Source organism: Ahaetulla prasina, chromosome 11 (genome assembly GCF_028640845.1).
Source record: "Ahaetulla prasina isolate Xishuangbanna chromosome 11, ASM2864084v1, whole genome shotgun sequence".
NCBI classification, from domain to species: Eukaryota; Metazoa; Chordata; class Lepidosauria; order Squamata; family Colubridae; genus Ahaetulla; species Ahaetulla prasina.
In genome coordinates this window covers 9,457,217-9,480,193 of record NC_080549.1, presented here as the reverse complement: position 1 = coordinate 9,480,193, position 22,977 = coordinate 9,457,217, and positions in this window count along the sequence as shown.

Below are 22,977 nucleotides of genomic sequence, written 5' to 3'. Positions count from 1 at the left end.
TGGGTGGGGAAAACCTGGAAGCTTTCAGATTCGGGTTTTCCCAGATGTGCCAATATGACATCTCTATAAAATGGAACTTTGAGGAACTTCAAGCCTTGGAGTCTTCTTTTGTTGGGGGTGTTACTTGGAACCCTGACACCTAAGTTCTAATTCTGGTGTCTCAAAGGTGTTAGTTTTTTTCCCCTCAAAAAGTAACGGGACTGTTGTTGTTTTTTTCCTCAAGAAAAAGCACTTTTGAGACAACCATGACCTGGAGAATCTCCATAGAGATTCTAATTTCTAATTTTGATACACAATGAGCAACGCCGAGATGCAATTTTGTGCGAAGAGACAATCCTGGAGAGAAGATAACCTAACCAAAGGGCCTTCCCCTCCCTGTCTCCCTTTAACACTGCCCTCTGAGAAGCTCAACTGTGTATGTTTTGCTAGAGATCAAATGGCTTTTGTCACATGACATTTTTCCGCTCAGGGGGCTTTAGAGATTTGCAGAAGAAAGGAAAACACATCCTGTGCTTTGTTTTCCAACAAGGGATGTAGGGCAAGCGATCTGGGGTCTGGCAAAGATTGCAATTCTCTGGATTTTTGTCCCCTGGAAACAGCATTTTTTTTTTGAAGTATAGTGATTTTAAGCAACTTGCCTGGTATCCAACATGGAGATGAGATGAGTTTTATTCATAGGGAACCATTATTACTTTGGGTTTTGTGCAATACAATTCTCCCCACAGAAGACAGGTCTCTCTCTCTCTCTCTCTCTCCCTCCCTCCCTCCCTCCCTCCCTTTGTCCCTCCCCCCTCTCCCCCGCTCTCTCTCTCTCCCTCCCTCCCTCTTTCTCCCTCCCTCTCCCTCCCTCCCTCTCCCTCCCACTCTCTCTCTCTCCCTCCCTCCTTCTCTCTCCCTCCCTCTCTCCCCCTCTCTCCTTCCCTCCCTCTCCTTCCTCTCTCCCTCCTCCCTCTCCCTCTGCCCCTCTCTCCCCTTTCTTCTTCCCACTCTCCTTCTTCTCTCCTCTCTCCCTCCCTCTCTCCCCCTCTCTCCTTTCCTCCCTCTCTCCCTCCCTCTCTCCCTCCCTCTCTCTTTCCCTCTCTCCCCCAGGAATTTTCTTTCATTACAATAGATTCACTAGCATAATTCACAAAATTCAAGGCAAATATTGCTGTCTCAGCAGGGCCATAAAATACTTTTCTTTTCCCCAAGGAAGTGGAGACTGTTCTATCAAAATATGCCCCGCTTTGAACAAATCCATTACATTCCAGCTGAATGGTTTGCATTGGTCTTAGTCAATGAATTCTCTTTCATTCGCTTTCATCTTCTCCATTTATTAACCTTTTCCTGCCACACTGTCTCCTGCAATTTCAGCCACTCAGACGGCACCACAACCCACAAGACATCACTGGAAAGCAGTTTCCTAGGATTTATCCATGGTGCTTAAGTAATTTCACCCCAGCTGATTTTTTTTTCAGCTGAGGTAAAATCCACTTATGTGAAATGAAATAATTACGCCATCTTAAAAACACAAACATTACCATAGATTTTGGATTATAGAGCCCATAACACAGCATACAAAGAAGTAATGATGCACATTTAGCGTAGTGAAGAATATTAATGTGAAATAAACATTGGACTGTATTAAAAAGATAGGAGCACCAACATGCTGATGCAAAACCTATAGAAATGGGGGAAGGGGGGAAACATTGCATCTGGCACAACCACACACCAAAAATCAGGAATCTGATAGTATCCAGTTTGATTTAGCCATTTGAATAAAGTATATCAAAATACAAATATACAGGAAGACACAAAGAAAACAGCAGACAAGGTTCATAGTAAGTCTATAGTTAACTCCAGCTTGAGCTAAATATTTTGTCCTCTTCAAAATGCCCTTTGCTATAAAGAGAGTAGTCTTAATTATGATAAAGAGGTTTGTTCCCTGTGAAAAATAAGACAATTTCTCCCGATGTCCAAGCATTGTTTTAAAAAATAAGAATCGAAAAAAACAGGCCATTCTGTAGAGTATAGTTTGCAGTCAAAAGGGATATTCCAATGTCTTAATGGCTGGTGCTCCATAAATACACCGACTGTTAGGCATGAAGAGCACAGACTAAACTCCAGTTAAGATGATTTACTGCTCGTGGCTAAACACAAGAATCTAGTCAACTAACGGTCAGCACTAAATTAGCGCTAGATAAGAGTCAACAACATTCAAGAGGAATTGCATTTAGACCATTTGTGGGAATGTAATGAATCTAGGCTGATTACACACTTGACTCCACCTCCAGGCTCCGACTCTCTTCCACAGTCTTTCTTCAATGGAATTCCATGAAACATCCCGTATCTTTTCATAGAGTCTAAGAAATGTAATGGGTTTCTTTTGATTTTTGGCTATTATAGCTAAAGAAGGTTCTTCTCCTGAAACCAGAAATTCATATCCCTGGGCATTTTTCTTGTCTTGTGTACACACTAATAAAAACAAAAACAGGATAGCTATTGTCTGTATGGTTTTTACATGGAATTGACAGAACTGGATAAGATATTAACAGGAACAGATGAGAGGGTGATAAAAAAATGTATAGTTACTTACTGCGTATTAAACTAGAAGAACAAGTGAAGGAAACGATAGCGTGGGCAAAAAAATTTGGTTTCACGATAGATTTAGAAAAATGGTAGCAATTATGGGATAGAAATTATAAGTTAAAAATATCCACTGCATATAAAGAGAATTTGTACAGAGTTTTGATACCCTGCATTTTGTTCTGGGAAGTCGGGGGTAGGGGGTAAGGGGTAGGGGAATGGGGGGGGTTGAGGGTAGAAGATGGAGTGATGGTTAATGTACAGGGATTATTGAAGATGTATAAATATAATCAATGTAGGGTCGGGTCTGCCCAGCTACCATTTTAGAACGGTGGGGAGGGAGAAAAGAGGAGAGAGTAGGAGGTAGGAAAGAGGAGTAGAGGGGTAGAAGAGGGAGAAGAGGAAGGAAGAGGGGTAGAAGAGGGAGAAGGAAGGTGTAGGGTGGAGGGAGGAGAGGATGTAGGTAAGAGAAGGGGAGGAAGGTCTGGAAAGTAGAAGAAGGTAGAAGAGGGAAGAGAGTTAAAAGGAGGGGGTGGTGACTGGGCAAGCCCGACTAATTGTATATGACTGTACATTGGATGAGCTGTTGGATATGGTTGTAAAAATAAAACTTTTTTATTAAAAAAAAAAGAGAGAGAGAGAGAATTTGTACAAGATGTTTTACAGATGGCATTTTCCACCGGCAAGGTTGGCAATGATGTTGAAAGATAAATCAGAGAAATGTTGGAAATGCCACCAGACATCAGGGTCGTATTATCATATGTGGTGGACATGCGTAAAAGCCAAAAAAATATTGGATAAAATTATGTATATGGTTGGAGGAGATGATACAACAACATATTGATCTGAAACCTGAATTATTCTTTTTGGGGATTTTACCAGAAACTTACAATAAAGAAAACGTATATTTGATAATTCACATAATAACTGCATCTAGGATTGTATTTGCACAAAATTGGAAAAATGAAGGGATTCCTATGGATGAGAATGCAATTAGGGAAATATTAGAATGTGGAGAAATGAACAGGTTAATGCTTGCAATTAAGGAAAAGGAACAATCCGATTATTATAATATATGGGAATTATTTTATCAATGGTTAGAGAATAAATATGAAAAGTGGGAAAAAGCAGATGAGTGAAATAGAGAAAATGTTTTAACAAGGTTAAATAAGTTAAGAAGAGGATTGTTATAGTATTAGGTATGGTATATATTAGTATTAAGTTAAGAATAGATAAAATAATAAATATGGCCATAAATTGTAATTGTTATTGTATGAAATGTTTGCATGGAATATTTGTACCCAGACAACACACTGTTTAATGGAAGATGATGTTCAAATCCAAATTTAAATATATATATATATATATTAAATATATATATATATATATTATTTGCATTTATATCCCGCCCTTCTCCGAAGACTCAGGGCAGCTTACACTATGTCAAGCAATAGTCTTCATCCTATTTGTATATTTATATACAAAGTCAACTTTTATTGCCCCCAACAATCTGGGTCCTCATTTTACCTACCTTATAAAGGATGGAAGGCTGAGTCAACCTTGGGCCTGGTGGGACTTGAACCTGCAGTAATTGCAAGCAGCTGTGTTAATAACAGACAGACTTAGTCTGCTGAGCCACCAGAGGCCCTTGGGATAGCTCTTGTCTGTATACAGCAACTGTTCTGGTTTGATCATTAGGCCAGTAACTTTTTGACCAACAAGGAAATGGATTGTCAAACCCGCCGTATATAACTTTTCATTGCATCGTGATCAGCCACTTATGACTAACATGGTAGGAGAAAAATAAAGCCTTCAAAGTCATCTGCTTTCCCTAGCAAGCCCGAAGCTATTATTTTTCATCCTAGATTTATTTATGGCCAGACACATTCACAGACGGAGAGATGCTTTAGTCTTCTCTTGATGGACGAGTTGCATCCAGATGGGTGTCAGGGGCTGTTGGAGTTTTCAAAAGCTTGCATTTCGTATGACTTTTTCTTTCTTTCTTTCTTTCTTTTTTTTTTTTTTGACACGTTGAAGAAAGCAATGTAAATTCTTGGGAGGGTTGCGTAAAAAACCATTTTTTTAAATAATAATAATAATAATAATAATAATGCCAAACTTTGCTGACAAGCTGTAGCTAAAACAGCTTTAAAAAAGAAAGAAAGGAAAGATACGTCGATCAGGTTTATCCACCAGTATCAGAAAAACAGAGACTAAGGTTAGAAAGTAATGAAGACTGGAGAAGTAGGTCTTTTCACCTGCTCCACCTGATATCTGATCTAAAGCTCTGATCGTCATAATTAAAATGCTTTGCTTGCATTTTAAACTTTCTTTTTTACCCTTTTATCGTTATACAATGCTTATGAAAGTAAACTTTCCCCTCTCCTCCCCGCCCCCTCAAAGGATCAGAAATTTGGATGCAATTCTCACATCTACTTTCACTATATTTCTTTCACTTGGCTCAGTTAGGGGATACATTTCTTCTTCATTATACAGTGAGTCTTTCCTTCCTTCCTTCCTTCCTTCCTTCCTTCCTTCCTTCCTTCCTTCCTTCCTTCCTTCCTTCCTTCCTTCCTTCCTCCCTCCCTCCCTCCCTCCCTCCCTCCCTCCCTTCCTTCCTTCCTTCCTTCCTTCTTAGCCAACATTCTCACTCTTCACTGCAAAGCTTCCTTCCTCCTCCCTCCCTCCCTCCCTCTCTCTCTTTCTTTCTTTTCCTTCCTTCCTTCCCCAATATCCTCGCTCTTCACTGCAAAGCTTTCCCCCTTCCTCTCTCACCCCTCTTCTTTCTCTTTCTTTCTTTCTTTCTTTCTTTCTTTCTTTCTTTCTTTCTTTCTTTCTTTCTTTTTCACCAATATCCTCACTCTTCACTGCAAAGCTTCCCTCCCTGCCTCCTACCCTCTCTCTCTCTCTCTCTCTCTCTCTTTCTTTCTTTGCTTTCTTCACCAATATCCTCACTCTTCACTGCAAAGCTTCCCTCCCTGCCTCCTACCCTCTCTCTCTCTCTCTCTCTCTCTCTCTCTTTCTTTCTTTCTTTGCTTTCTTCACCAATATCCTCACTCTTCACTGCAAAGAGTTCCTCCCTCCTCCCTCCTCCCTCTCTCTTTCTTTCTTTTCCTTCCTTCCTTCCCCAATATCCTCACTCTTCACTGCAAAGCTTTCCCCTTCCTCTCTCACCCCTCTTCTTTTCTTTCTTTCTTTCTTTCTTTCTTTCTTTCTTTCTTTCTTTCTTTCTTTCTTTCTTTCTTTCTTTTTCACCAATATCCTCACTCTTCACTGCAAAGCTTCCCTCCCTGCCTCCTACCCTCTCTCTCTCTCTCTCTCTCTTTCTTTCTTTCTTTGCTTTCTTCACCAATATCCTCACTCTTCACTGCAAAGCTTCCCTCCCTGCCTCCTACCCTCTCTCTCTCTCTCTCTCTCTCTCTTTCTTTCTTTCTTTGCTTTCTTCACCAATATCCTCACTCTTCACTGCAAAGCGTTCCTCCCTCCCTCCCACCCACCTCTCTTTTTTTAATTTCTTTTTCTTTCTTTCTTTCCCTCCCTCTCTCCCCTCCCTCTCTTCTGTTGTATCTCTCTGTAAAGTGGAATCCGGAAATTCCACAGGACATATTTTCCTCTTCAGATCCTGCCCTATCAAGATGGGAAAAATTGTCCCTTTCTACTTGTTCCATCAACCTTCAAAGCAATTTGCTTTCTTTTTGTCTGTTTCATTTTTCTTTTCCTTAATCGAGATGGATTGGAATCCACTTTGGATAGCAACCAGGCCTGAAAGATTGCTAAAAACTCATTCAAATAAATAAGGAAACTTTGGGTTGAATGACTTAGTGTAAGAGAAGATTATTCGAGATGAGGCTGTGTTTTGCAGGAACTTGTGTTCCTGTTGTGTTTGTTGAGCCCCAGCAAGTGGCAATGTTTACCTAATCATGGCTGATCTAAGCCGAATTGAACCTGGTTAATACTTAAATAGGAGACCCTATAGAGATCTCAGGGATCGAAACTAGCCTGGAAAGGAAGAAAACAACAAGAAGACATCTTGGAGGAAAAATAGCAAAACATCTTCCGTTCTGTACAGTCCCGGGCTTCTAAAGGCCACGAATCAACCTCATACCTAGGGACTCTTTGCTAACATAGCGTACATTAAAAAAGCAAACTTAACAAATCTGAGAGTAGTTTAAAACATTTCTAGTTATTTGAATTGACCTTTTTGTTCTATAAACCTTTGGGAAACTGTATATGTTTATGTATGTCTATCTTGTCTCTCTCTCTGTTTCATATCTATCTATCTGTCTATCTGTCTGTCTGTCTATCTATCTATCTATCATCTATCTATCCATCACTCTCATTCTAATTATCTATCTATCTATCTATCTATCTATCTATCTATCTATCTATCTATCTATCTATCTATCTATCTATCTATCTATCTATCATCTATCTATCATCTATCTATCCATCACTCTCATTCTAATCTATCTATCTATCTATCTATCTATCTATCTATCTATCTATCTATCTATCATCTATCTATCCATCACTCTCATTCTAATCTATCTATCTATCTATCTATCTATCTATCTATCTATCTATCTATCTATCTATCTATCTATCCTCTATCTTTAACTAATCTCTCTCTTTCTATTTTATCTCTATTTTATATCTGTCTGTCTATCTATCTATTTATCTATCTATCTATCTATCTATCTATCTATCTATCTATCTATCTATCTATCCATCATCCATCCATCCATCCATCCAAAATAATATCTTTTAGAATTATCCTCTCCTCATCTTTTCTATTGCCTCCTTTAAACAAAAATATATATTTAAAAAAAACTGCTTGAGAGCAAAGAGATGCATTATTAATGCTACATGTCATAAAATAATATAAATACTTACTTTTTGCCAAGCCAGATTCACTAATCAAGAATAAATGAACGTGTGTGAATTATTCAAGACATCTCAAACACAGCAAATTGTACTCGAACTGAATATTTTGAGCATTCTATTCAAGAATGCGACAAAAGACATCACTAGTCATATTAAACACTCCTTCAATAAAATGCCAATGAATTTTGTCTCTGGTAAAAACCCATTCACAAATGTTTAACTGGAAAAAATTAAGAAATCTGTCATTTTGTGCAAACATGCACCCATTAAAATACAGATTGTGTATGTGGGCATATCATTCATTTGCGGGACATGTGGATCCTTGAAAATCTGACCTGGATTAATGTTTTTATTTTATTTTATTTTATTTGAATTTATATCCCGCCCTTCTCTGAAGACTCAGGATGGCTTTACAATGTGTTAAGCAATAGTCTTCATCCATTTGTATATTATATACAAAGTCACTTATTGTCCCCAACAATCTGGGTCCTCATTTTACCTACCTTATAAAGGATGGAAGGCTGAGTCAACCTTGGGCCTGGTGGGACTTGAACTTGCAGTAATTGCAAGCAGCTGTGTTAATAACAGACTTAGTCTGCTGAGCCACCAGAGGCCCATGTTATCTGTATTCTCCTGTGCCTGAATAAGTGCTATAACCATTCTCAAAAAATAAAACAATGAAAGGCTCTCTTTCACTCATTTGGTAAGATATACAGTCAATCTTCAACTTACAACCATTCATTTAGTGATGGTTCAAAGTTAAGATATTATAAAAAAGTGGCTTATGACCAATGACCATTGCGGCATCCCCATGGTCTCCCAAATCTATCAGTAGATACGGTTATTTGGTTTCTCCAGACTGGGAGGAAATGTTACTAAGCTTGTTGCTACAATGTCCTTCCTGTCGAAGTCTACTTCAGCTTCAACCACAACAATACACGAGCACACAATAGATTTAAATTTAAAGTGAACTGCTCCAATCTTGATTGCAGAAAATATGACTTCAGTAACAGAGTTGTTAATGCCTGGTATGCACTACCTGACTCCATGGTCTCTTCCCAAAATTCCCAAAGCTTTAACCAAAGACTATCTACTGTTGAGCTCGCCCCATTCCTAAGAGGTCTGCCTACCGTTCCTGTCCTAATGTTCCCTTTGGTTGTATCCAATTCGTATGGTTATTTCATGCTTATACTTATATATATTGTTGTGTTTGACAAAATAAATAAATAAATAAAAAATAAATGATGATTTCCTTTTTCCATCGCAAAATTTCCTTTTCCTTTTTGAAAATCAGAGGAAAGATGTGTTTTAGATATATAGACTTAAGCCATCCCCCAATAGAGTGTCTGTTTTTCACTCTAGTTAAGCAGATCCTTATTAGGAAAAGCTTGCATATCTAACAACTTGGTGTTAAAGTTCCTTTATAAGTAGCTTGCCATTCAGAAATTCATTGATCGAAGCCTTCCATGAACACATAAATAAATAGATCAAAAGGAAAAAAAAAAGGATGGGGGAAAAGAAAACAGCCTGAGACCTGATGATAACCAGCCAGCCAATTAGCACGAACTAACATCAAAGACACTCCAGTGGTTAAAAAATGGGGCACGCTAATGCTACCCCTATGTACTCCAAGCAAATATAATTAGGCTAGTGACTACTATGTGATCCTACCTCTTTACACAGAGGGAGATTATGCTGTCCTCGAAGGCACTTCTTCCCAATTAGATATCTTTATAGATTACAGTTTGGGTTGGTAAATGCACAGCTGCCAATTGTGGGACAGTGTCTATATAGTTTACACACCATAATAAAACCAGAGTCATCATGGCGCAGTGGTTAGAATTCAGTACTGCAGGTTACTTCTGCTGCCTGCCGGCTGCCTGCAATTTGGCAGATCGAATCTCACCAGGCTGAAGGTTGACTCAGTCTTCCATCCTTCCGAGGTGGGTAAAATGAGGACCCAGATTGTTGTGGGTGAGAGGCTGACTCTGTAAAACTGCTTAGAGAGGGCTGTAAATCACTCTAAAGTGGTATATACGTCTAAGTGCGATTGCTATTCAAAATGGCAGCAGGAGCAATCTTTTTTAGTCTTGCATGCATGGATCTCAGCTATTTTTCCTTTCTCTCTCTCTCCCTCACATCCAGGTTGATAATATGAAATGTCTTCTTTTCATTTTAAACATACCAACCAGAAATATTTGTACAGATTTGTAATGAGACTTTTTTTTAAAAAAGTGAAAAAAATAAAAGATACTTGTTCAGTATTGAAGATTTATTTATTTATTTATTTATTTTGTCAAACACAACAATATATATAAATATAAGCATGAAATAACCACACAAAATGAATACAACCAAAGGGAACATTAGGACAGGAACCGTAGGCATTGTAGCAGATGATTTTATGAGCTATGCTCGGGTCATACCGAAGGCGGCGTAGTTCTAAATTTTCTAAACCCAGGATTTCAAGTCTGGTGGCATTTTTTTTTATTTGCATTTATATCCCGCCCTTCTCCGAAGACTCAGGGTGGCTTACACTATGTCAAGCAATAGTCTTCATCCATTTGTATATTATATACAAAGTCAACTTTTATTGCCCCCAACAGTCTGGGTCCTCATTTTACCTACCTTATAAAGGATGGAAGGCTGAGTCAACCTTGGGCCTGGTGGGACTTGAACCTGCAGTAATTGCAAGCAGCTGCTGTTAATAACAGACTGTCTTACTAGTCTGAGCCACAGAGGCCCATAAGGTATTTAAATGTACTTAATAAATAAATGGGAAAGAACAGGCATAGGAGAAGAAAATTCACTTTGCAGACCCCTGTCCTAGCTTATTAAATAGATGAAGGGTAGCAGCCCTTTCAAAAAAAAATAAATGATGTGTTAAACTCCCCAAAGTCATTTGCATAGACTGTATATCCTAGTTTGTTTTTGTTTTTTTAAGTAAGTAAAGGGCATTCTTTCAGTCTTGTTTTGCAGTCAACACATTGCCTGCATATGAGTAGGCTGTCACTCATTCCAGGACCTCTCTGTAGATATGATAAAAACTTCCAAAAAGGTGGTTGCTCCTGGAATTTGCATTTTCTCACTCCATGTCTGGCTGGCTTATTTCTCGAAGGATCTGCAGCTGTTGCTGCCACCGTCACCTGGCTCTTTGAGTCAACGGCTGTGTCTTATGTGGGGTTAGGAGGGCAATTAGACCAGCAATTTCTTTTTCTATCGATAATGGACAGGATTGTCCACCTCTGGTGCTATTGAGGAGTATCGTCAGTAGTGGGTTTCACTTACCTTGGCTACTGGTTTGGAACTGTGAGTGCATGTGTGCGCTCACTTCGCTCGTGCGCAGCACTTCTGCACAGGAGCAGAGCATCTGTGATGATGTCCAGGTGGGTGGACGGAGCCTCCCACCACCGCTGCTACCGGTTCGCCCGAACCAGGGCGAACCAGTAGAAACCCACCCCCGAGTAGTGTATGGTACAGCATTGATACAAAGCATGTGTTTTCCTATGTCGTCTAGAAGGCAGGGTGGCATTATGGAGTTGCAAACTTCAAAGAAGACAAACGGTTTTACCATTCTGCTGCGGAGAAAGACTTGTTTCACCCAGCACAGCAATTTTGAATCTAACCAATGCCCTTTATTAATATTGCCCTTTAAAATATTACAGGTGATATTTCTTAGAAAGCATCATGAAGTAGTAGCTGATGTGTGTTTATGCACCCATCTATGTAAATTTTCAGTTCAAATCCACCACCACGGGAAGGGACTTTTCACTGATGGTTATGGACCAGATGTTGGTTGATAACTTCAATTTTCAACTTTCCTGTTTACAGGAAAATGTAGACAGGAAAGAATGACTGGTCCAATGGTTAACTTTCCATGCCTACAAGAGAACTGCAACCTGGATTTAACCCAGCACCTTCACTATTGCAGCACACTAGGTCTCCCCCCCTCCCTCCCCCCCCTCTCTCCATCTCTCTCTCTCTCCCTCCTCTCCCCTCTCCTCTCTCTTACATCTATATTAGTTGAATAAAAAGAATATATATATATATATATATATATATATATATATATATATATATATATATATATATATATATATATATATATATATATTTTCTGAGGTTTTCGCGGGTGTCTGTATGTAGGTCTTTGGTTATTGGGTTTTCTCCCGTAAGCGTCGCCAAGACACTTCCAATTTTACGCGAGAAAACCCGAATAACCAAAGACCTATATATATATATATATATATATATATATATATATATATATATATATATATATATATATATATAAGAAAGGACATAACCTGCTATAGAATAAATCAAATGGATAACAAAACAAAAATTATCCTAGACCACCTAAGAAAATATAACCCCAGAAAGGGAAACAAAATTATATAAATTCCATCAATGTCATTCTTCTAACTAAATTCTTAAGGAATGGAGTCATCCACCCAATTTTGCCTGATTTAGTAATCCGTGGTTGAACCATCTATGACCTTTTTATTTATTTATTTATTATTTAAATTTGTATACCGTCCTTCTCCCGAAGGACTCAGGGCGGTTCACAGCCAAGTAAAAAATGAATACATTATAGATACAATTAAAATACTAATAAAAAACTTATTTGAATTGGCCACAATTAAAATTTAAAGGTAAAACCCATTAAAAACCCATAACTTAAGAAAACTAACCCAGTCCAGCGCAGATAAATAAGTAAGTTTTGAGCTCGCGGCGAAAGGTTCGGAGGTCCGGAAGTTGACGAAGTCCTGGGGGGAGTTCGTTCCAGAGGGCGGGAGCCCCCACAGAGAATGTCCTTCCCCTGGGTGTCGCCAGACGACACTGTCGCGCCAACGGCACCCTGAGGAGTCCCTCTCTGTGAGAGCGCACGGGTCGGTGAGAGGTATTCGGTAGCAGCAGGCGGTCCCGTAAGTAACCCGGCCCTATGCCATGGAGCGCTTTAAAGACGTTCACCAACACCTTGAAGCGCACCCGGAAGGCCACAGGTAGCCAGTGCAGCCTGCGCAGGATAGGTGTCACTCGGGAGCCATGAGGGGCTCCCTCTATCACCCGCGCAGCTGCATTCTGGACCAACTGCAGCCTCCGGATGCCCTTCAAGGGGAGCCCCATGTAGAGAGCATTGCAGTAGTCCAGACGAGACGTCACAAGGGCGTGAGTGACTGTGCACAAGGCATCCCGGTCTAGAAAGGGGCGCAACTGGCGCACCAGGCGAACCTGGTGGAAAGCTCTCCTGGAGACGGCCGTCAAATGATCTTCAAAAGACAGCCGTGCATCCAGGAGAACACCCAAATTGCGCACCCTCTCCATCGGGGCCAATGACTCGCTCCCGACAGTCAGCCGCGGACTCAGCTGACTGTACCGGGATGCCGGCATCCACAGCCACTCCGTCTTGGAGGGATTGAGCTTGAGCCTGTTTCTCCCCATCCAGACCCGTACGGCTTCCAAACACCGGGACAGCACTTCGATAGCTTCATTGGGGTGGCCCGGTGTGGAAAAGTACAGCTGGGTGTCATCAGCGTACAGCTGGTACCTCACACCGAAGCCACTGATGATCTCACCCAGCGGCCTTGTGTGCTAAAGCAGCGGTTCTCAACCTGTGGGTCGCGACCCCATTGTGGGTCAAATGATGATTTGCCAGGGGTCATCTAAGACCATAGGAAATATGGGAAGTATACTTGCGAATCGAAGAATCGTGCTCCAATGGTTGACTCCACAAGCCAGCTGCAGGCTGTTCAAATCGCTAGCCGAATTTGGCTTCAGGCACGATGAATTTAAAAAGAGAGAAATCTATGCTCTGATGTCTCCCTCTCAAGCCAGCTGCAATCACTCCCAATCGCTAGCCTAATCTGGCTTCAGGCGCGAACTTAATAGGGGAGGAGTCTCCGCTTTAATGCCTCCGTCCTCAAGGCAATCTCAGGCAGTTCAGATCGCTAGCCAATACAGCTTCAGGCGCGATAAATTCAAAACGAAAATAATTTTATGGTTGGGGTCACCACATCATGGGGAATTGTATTAAAGGGGTCGCCACATCATGGGGAATTGTATTAAAGGGGTCACAGCACTATAAAGGTTGAGAACCACTGTGCTAAAGGAACCCAACTATAGAGCAGAAAAGTGTGCCATCTTCAGCAGCATAGGTGCCAATGACTTTCCAAATCTTCCTATCCTATCCTATCTGGATCCAGTCCAATGGGCTTTCTTCAGTCTAGGTATCCAGAATGTACGAATCTGAAGTTCTCCAGATGTATTGGTCATGCAGCTGCGTGGAACTTATGGGAGGCATCATCAAAAAATATTGCAAGGGCAAGTGATTGTGGAAGGCTGACTTAGTCCGCTATAATGACATAAAAAGTCACTAATATAACCCACAGGATTGTTCTCCCGAATGAAAACACTTCCTTGAAATCCCAGAAAGTTATTTTGCTTGCCAATTATTGGAGTGAATTTTTCATGAAGCAGGAAACTCAATGTTTCTAATCCGATCAAATGTCAAGTACAGTATTATGTAAGGTATATTTTTAGGTTGGCAAGAAAGCAGATATATTATACACCTATATTCAGAAGCCAAATATCAGTGCCGAGGGGAGATGTTTCCTTTCTAGCCCTTTAAATTATTACTGGGGAAAAAAGTTCAGAGAGTTTTTAGTCGAGTGTTTTGTGTCTAATGCCATTCATAGTTCATTTGTTTAACTGGAGAAACATGCGATTGATGGCCACAAAGTGACTGTCGAATATAGTCATTTACCCTTACGAAAAATAGGTTCCTGTAACACAAGAACACAACTTCCCTTCATTCCTTTGAACGTTTTTTTCCATCTTCAGAAGGAAGGAAAAATAATCTTCTCATCCATCAGTTTGAAAGTAAGAACATCAAGTACCCATAAGAGTGGTTTGCTTTTCAAGTTTATGCAGTATTGAGTAGAGTAACGGTAGTATTTCCTGCAAGCCCTTGGCTCTTTTCATATATTTTTGTGGCCACCCTTCTGCCAAATTCAAAAGGGGAAAAAAAAAATAATTCTGGAAAGAGCAGCAAGAATGTATGATAGCCACGAAGCAAAAGTGAAAACATTATATCTTTAATAACCAAGGTCAGTTATTTGATGGTTTCATTTGAAGACTTGACTTTTGCAAGGACACCATTTATGGAGGAAACACCAGGTAAATATCAATCACCAGAAGAAACTCAGCTGGTTTTGTGGCTCTAATTTTATTAATAAGCAGCTTAATTAACAAGACAACATGCTGTACATAACCTGAAAGAGAACTACAGGGGTTTAACTGGATTTCCAGTGCTATTGGACTTAAGAGCATATGATGTGTCCATAGCCTGATACTAGAGTGTTGATTAGGGTAGGTTTAAATACAAATACACAGACTTAATCACTTTCAAATCCTTTAGTATGCCACAAAGTGAGGAAAAAAAATTCTCCCTGAATTACAAACTCAAATACAGATATTTACAAAAAAAAAAAAAAAGTTTTCCGTTATCTTTCTGTCTTAGGGTTAACATGAGATATGCATCATTTCATTCTTTTCTAATTTGCCAAACAGTTTCTTTGACTTACGAAATGATCACAAAACCCAACACATTATTTTAAAATGAGGAGACCAGGCCATAATCTGATGAGCACCAATTCCAAAGTAGTAGGGTTTTTTTTAAAGGATCTTTTTGATTGCATAGGGATAAGTTTGTAATAAAACTTATGGTAATTTCAGTACATGGATATTTCCTTACCCTCTGAACCCTTAAAGCGGAGGTCTTCAAACTTGGCAGCTTTAAGACTTGTGGACTTCAACTCCCAGAATTCTCCAGCCAGCTGGAGAATTCTGGGAGCTAGCTGGAGAATTCTGGGAGTTGAAGGCCACAAGTGTTAAAGCTGCCAAGTTTGAAGACCTCTGCCTTAAAGATTGGTGGAAAAAAACTCCTTTTATCAATTCATCACATATTTTTTTTCTTAAGGTACACAGTGCGTTGTGGAATGCAGTGCTAAAATATTACATTCCCCCCATCCCCCGACATTAATAATATCTAAACATTACACAGGTTCCAAAATACATTGAATTGATTTGGATTCAAGGAAGACAATAATTAAAAATAATAACTGCTGGGAGGTGGAGTAGCACAATACGATCAAGAGAATATCAAGATTCAGGCAAGATTCTGAGTCTTTTGTGCTTTTTTTAAAAAAAAATTACGTTAAATCTCACCGTCAAGCCACCAAATATACTGGTGTCTTTTTGGATTCCTATTGCTTTTCTTTTGGGCAGGGGATTCTTCACAGTTCAGAAGGAAGCTACTTCAGAAAGGAAGGGACTAAAGTTTCTGTAGTCCATTTTTAAAGACTGTCTTTAAAACAAAATAAAATGGGCACGAAGGATCAAAGGTGAGAATAATCTTTCCTTGATTTAACGCTATTTGTCAATTAGTACATGCGTGTCCACGATTTGTGGCGAATGCCCCAAATTCGCCCTTAAATAGATATAATTTGACAGCATTTTACAGAAACAGACTTCATAGATTCTTCTAACAAATAAGCAGAATAAATCAAGTGAGGCTCATGGACTTAGGAGTCAACTAAAAATAAATGGAGGCGTTCTGTCTTAATTGGATGTGTTTCCCCCCCTTTTACATATGCTTCAAACAAATTTTTTAATATGACATTTTGTTCATAAAATGGAAACGTTTTCTCTTTGTTCCTCTCCCTTTCATTCTATCTCTATCGGCTCCCAATTAGAAGAGAACAAGTGAATAGGGGAAAAGGTGGTGCTAAGTTGCTTTCTGCTGACATACACTCAGTCACTCACTCACACGTATACACAACTTTCTTTGGTGGGAATTCAGTGGCGGTATTCAGCCGGTTCTATCGAACTGGTAGCGGCATCCCATTTTTGATGTTCTGCGCATGCGCAGAAGGTCCTGTGCACGCATGAACTTACCATGAAGGTAAGTGAATACCACCCCTGGGGCAATTCAGACGTAGTGTCCATTCTAAATGCAACCGTGCATGGCACTCTCTTGCATGGGAATGTATGCAGTTTGCATGATGTGAGGTTTAGTTTGTTGTAGCACATATACAGTTTCCTCTCCCACCCAGCAACTAACTATTCTAATAATAAGAATTTACTCTACGCTTCTTCCAAATGCGTACAGGAATTTCCAAGGAAAACAGAGAAAGGATAGAAAGGAATAGAAAGGAATAGAAAGTCCTAAGAAACACTTAGCTGCCAAATTCCCAATGGATCCATAGTACGATGAAACGACGACAACAATCAGAACAACAAACAAACAAACAAACAAAAAAAAAGGCAGGGGAATGAGTGCTATTTAAATACTGAAAGTAGTTTGGTAGCCCAGTTATATGAAGGTTTCTATGTATATTAATATGCATTGCTCTTAATGTACAGGTATTAATAGGCAATATATCGTAATATAAGGGGATTTACAGATTATTTTCAATAATACACTTCTTAATCAGGTGATGAACATCAACAGGGAGCAACATCTGAATGCACAACTTGATTTCAACTTAAGTAGCTTCACATTCATTATCAGCTAGCCAAAGTTCTCCATGTTCTTATTAAATAATAAACTACATGCTTGTTTAGAAAGTCTTAGGACCATACTGTCGTATCACCACTTCTAAAAATGCTTACTATCAAGGGATGGAAAAGGCCTCTGAGAGATCTATTCCAGTCATGGGAGAGAAAACAATCGACTTGATGGGCTAACAACAACTTTCTACCTTCTTAAGCTAAAAGGGCTTATTTGTTGTTACAACATACATTTTTACACACTTCTGGCTACTTAGCAAAGAGACAGCTATTTAAATGAGACGGATTTCTCTTCTGCTTTTTTTTTTTTTTTTGATCTTCCTAAAATTGAATGGGGTAGTTTCTGAGCAGTTTTGGCTTTATTTGATTAAATCACATCTTCTCAGTTAAGAGTGTGCTGCATCCCACGCTCTTAGTCATGGTGTGGAGTGCTTTGCAGATCAGTCTAAAATCTATGATTTCTAGAGAGAGGAATAAATGTATATTGTGGCAGTATGTATGTGGCAGTGGCGGGTTTCAAAACTTTTTACTACTGGTTCTGTGGGTGTGGCTTGGTAGGCATGGCTTGGTGGGTGTGGCAGGGGAAGGTTACTGCAAAATCCCCATTTCCTTCCGATCAGCTGGGACTTGGGACCACAATTGTGGTCGTACGTTGAAGGCTACTTGCATATATTTTTTTCCCCCGAATGGTTTTAGATATATGTTAAATTCTTCTTTTAAGCCATAAAAACCTGTAACATCTACCGATGTTTTTATAGCCATATGCCACATAGTTCAATATAAGTTTCTCGTCAACAGTGCCCAGCTATAACAGGCACCATGATGAGTTTCAAACATGTTAACTCCAAAGTTTTCCGCATTGATTTTCCGTGGCAGCACTCTGAATTCGCCATTGGGAAATAGAACCACTTAATTCTGATGGATGGCTAAAAACTACTCCACTGCTTCAGCTGTACAAATGAATAGAAGAAAACATTTTTATATCAATGATTTAAAAGTCTTGCTATCTTCATGCCTGAATTCAGAAGACGCAGCCTCTATGCTCATGGGAAGTCAAATATGCCAGACTAACAAAGTTTGTTGGCATTGTTGGATAGCGGGTTTTTTTGGGGGGGGATTGAAAGTTTGAATTGCTCAGACCCCCCATTATGATTAGATGTACACAAGTGCTCTTGGTGATAGTGTCTTTTTTTCCCCTTCTTTTGATGGAAGGAAGTTGATGTTTTCTGCCTGAACCAGGGTCATTATCTGATAGATTTCACAAAGTCTGAAAAAGAAATCATGAAGGCTAAACCGTACGATGAATAGTTGAGGAAACTAGGAATGTCTAGTCTAACAAAGAGAAGGACCGGGGAGTGGGTGCCATGATAGTAGTCTTCCAATATCTGAGGGGCTGTCACAGAAAAGAAGTGGCGCGGAGCGATCTATTCTCCAAAGCACCTCACAGGCAGGACAAGAAGTTAACGGATAGAATATTATCAAAGAGAGATCCAACCTAGAACTCAAGAGAAATTTCATGACAATTAGAACAATCCATCAGTGGATAGGCTTGTCTTTAGAACTTGTGGCTGCTGCTGGTATTTAAGGTGAGATTGAACAGCCATTTGTTTGCAATGGTCTAGGGCAGGGGTCTGCAAACTTGGCTCTTTTAAGACTTGTGGACTTCAACTCCCAGAGTTCCTCAGCCAGCAAAGCTGGTTGGGAGTTGAAGTCCACAAGTCTTAAAAGAGGCAAGTTTGCAGACCCCTGGTATAGGGTCTTCTGCTTGAACAGGAGGTTCCTTGCAACTCTGCTAGTCTGTATTCTGAATTTGGCACCCACTCCTCAGGGATGTTTGAATATATGTTTTGGTTTCTAATTTTACCATAAAGAAGAAGAACGTTCAGTTCACTAACTGATGTAGATTTCATTGAATAGCGTCTGCTTAGAATCCAATCTCTATTTACTCCGTGCTGGCTAAAATTAAGATGTATGTCTTTTTGGAAAGAAGGGAATTAATATGAACTGTGCTTGGAGGGATTTTATCCCCTTTACAAGGCAAGTTTAAAAAAAAAATCAAAAGAAAGCATGTTTGAGCCACAGTGGCGCAATTTAGAGTGGTTAGAGTGCAGTATTGCAGGCTATTTCTGCTGCCTGCTGGCTGCCTGTAATTTGGCAGTTCGAATCTCACCAGGCTCAAGGTTGGCTCAGCCTTCCATCCTTCCGAGACGGGTAAAATGAGGACCCAAAATTGTTGGGGACAGTAGGCTGACTCTGTAAACCGCTTATACTGTAAAGCGGGTTATAAGTCTAAGTGCTATTGCTATTTCACCCTTTGCTGTGAGCATGGATCCATATGCACACAAACACACACAAACACACAAGCAAGCACAGTAAATTTTAAGGATGGTAGATACCATCCTTAAAACAAAATAAAAGGCTTGATGGGCAGGCAGATCAAACCCTTTCTAAACCCTTAAAAATCAGGGAAGGTTTGTCAATATTGATTCGTTCCAGATTAATCTGTCAAACTCTTAACTGTGTTTGAATTAGTAGTGAGTGATTGTGTCAGAGGCTACAGGATTAACGTGTCCTTCACAATTTATACACATCTGAACTTAAATGCTCCAATATCTCATCTAAAAAAATAATTGTGGAATTAGGAATAGCTACACAATTAGATAGCTGGTGGATTTATGAATTAAATACCATCAGAAGGTTAAAAGAAAAAGAAAGCAAATCTTGTATTTTTTTTCTTTTTTTACACATTAAGCAAAATGTGTTCTGGATTGATTAACAGTGGGAACAACAATATATAAAGCTACTTATACCTGCTGGGTGCATCATGAAGGGTTTTTTTTTTTTCAGCATTCATTGAGATCTTTGACAATGGGAAATTCTATAAATTTACAAGCAGTTTTATATTACAGTAATTGTACATACAAATATTTTTTGTTCACAAATTACAGCTTTTTAAGTAACATTTAAAAATGAAACAACCTGGTATCCCCTTCCGACGCGTCGGTTCGTGTTTGCTTGTTCATTCTAAGCACCGTCTATTGCTTCCTTTTCCCATCACACTGATTGTCTTTACATGGTTAAAAATTGGAGTTGGGAAAAAGTACCTGACTGTGTTAAAGAAACAGGTTATTTGGCTGTAGAAAATACCAGATTGCATGAATCAAGAGCTAAGGAGAAAATGAAAGAAGGCTAGGTGGAGTTTAATGGAGGAACTAATGCATCTTTTATAGGGGTATAGAATTTGCTAAGTATTCACTGCAATAGATATGGAATGGAATGGCATGGAAAAATGGGATCGTGGTATGTCTAATCCATCCTGGGGACATCACCTTGAATTGATACAGAACAATTGAATACGAGGTACCTCATAAATATATCAGTAAAGGAGAATATTTGTAGCTCAGAGTTGAAATGAAGGGTCCTTGGTGCTCTCTGAGCTTGGTTGTTTCCTTGCAGGCATTTCATTACACATACTTAGTAACATCATCAGTGCTAATAAGGAATGGGTTTGCTGCTCTCAGTTTATATATGAGCCAGCAGTGTGCAGTGTGCAGCAGCTGCTAAAAAAGACAACACAGTTCTGGGCTGCATAAACAGAGGGATAGAATCAAGATCACGGGAAGTGCTAATACCACTTTATAATGCCTTGGTAAGGCCACACTTGGAATATTGCATTCAGTTTTGGTCGCCACGATGTAAAAAAAGATGCTGAGACTCTAGAAAGAGTGCAGAGAAGAGCAACAGATGATTAGGGGATTGGAGGCTAAAACATATGAAGAACGTTTGCAGGAACTGGGTATGTCTAGTTTAATGAAAAGAAGGACTAGGGGAGACATGATAGCAGTCTTCCAATAGCTCAGGGGTTGCCACAAAGAAGAGGGAGTCAAGCTATTCTCCAAAGCACCTGAGGGTAGAACAAGAAGCAATGGGTGGAAACTGATCAAGGAAAGAAGCAACTTAGAACTAAGGAGAAATTTCCTGACAGTTAGAACAATTAACCAGTGGAACGACTTGCCTGCAGAAGTTGTAAATGCTCCAACACTGGAAATTTTTAAGAAAATGTTGGATAACCATCTGTCTGAGATGGTGTAGGGTTTCCTGCCTGGGCAGGGGGTTGGACTAGAAGGCCTCCAAGGTCCCTTCCAACTCTGTTGTTGTTATTATTATTATTATTATATTCTAGAGCAGGGGTGTCAAACTCAGGTGCTTAGATCTGGTCCACGGGGGCTGCCCTGGAAACAATGAAGGACCGGCCAGTGATGCCTTTTCCAGCAAAAACGGAGCTTGGGAGGGCCCAGTGGTGAAATGCAATTTTTTTTTGCTACTGGTTCTGTGGGCATGGCTTGGTGGGGGAATCATGTGACTGGGTGGGCATAGCCAACTTTTAAAAAACTTTTTAAAGCATTTTTTAATATTCACCCGAACCGGTAGTAAAAAAAAATGCTTTAAAAAAGTTTAAAAAAAAAAGATTCCGACAATCATGCGGCACAGCTGTGATCGTCAGAAGATTTTTTTAAAAAAGCATTTTTTTTTACTACCGGTTCACCCAGTTTTTATCACTACTGATTTGCCCAAACCGGAGTGAACCGGTAGCATTTCACTCCTGGGAAGGCCATGTGAGTTTTCATTGGCAAAGTATTGCAGGAGGCTGTACCAGCCAAAAACAGAGCTCGGGAGCCCATTTTTGCTGCAGAGTGCTCGGGCCACCAAATGCACCCCCTGGCCATGAGTGACATCAAACTAGCTACGCTCCCTCTGGCCATGCTCCTCTGCCCCCCCAGGTCAAACACAACCCTGATGCGGCCCTCAATGAACACGAGTTTGACACCCCTGTTCTAGAGCTACTAGATTACAAACTGAAGAGGAAAGCCACTTTTTACATGAGGTTAAATGGGCTCCAGAGGATGGTAGAGGACAGGAAGGCCTGGAGGAACGTTGTCCATGGGGTCGCGATGGGTCGGACACGACTTCGCAACTAACAACAAACAATGTTACCTAGTTTGAGTCATAAAACATCTGCAAGAAAACAACCAAACTCAAGAGAGCATCAAAGACTCTTCCTAATTATATGAACTGAACACCTGCTTCCCAGTTCTCTCATTCTTTAAATTTATATTGGCAATTTGCTTCTGTGTCTACTTCAGCAAGTAAAAAGAGTTTCTTTACCTAAATAGTTTAGTGAGTAATGTATGGATTTATAAAGCTGAACCTACAGGATCGGGCAATTCATCTTAACATCACCCTTGTCACATTATTGGGAACTGTAGTTTACCACCCACGTGCAATATACTATTTTGTTTGAGTGATAAGGAACAATGCTCCAGTTGCTGACAAGAATTATTCATTGCAAGTCAATTTTATGAGGGGCATTAATCCTATTTGGGCATTCTTCACAAGATTTATTGATTTAATTTCTACAGCCACCCATTTCAACAAGTGGTTCCGATGAAAGAAAGAATGGATGCGCGTCTCCACCGTCACCCACAAGTAGCTGTGATTTCTTTTTCTTTTTTTTTTCCTTTGGGGAAAATCTCAATATAATTTAAAAATAAATTTATCAGGTTAGACTTCTGGATCCCATAGGAAGTCATCAGAAAGGCAGATATTTCCTTGGGCCCAGCCTGAAGGCCTAGAAACATATCTAGCTTCTGCTCAACTTTGTTAAGTGTAGATGGAAACAGAGCCTGCGCAATAATGACACATGTTAGAAAGACTTTTTCTGTAGATTGTTTCTCCGAAACGACAGATACAATGTGATATGAGCAATATTCCAAGATGGATAGAAAGGTGGACAATATTGTATACTATACTATGATGCTTTGACTGCACAAAAGGACATTTTTCCCCCTTCTGTTTTGCTATATTGCACTTTTCTTTCTTTCTTTTTTTTAAATTGCAAAATGTTCATCTTAAAATGATGGGTTTTGTCTTCGGTTGCTTTTACTGATGTTTCTC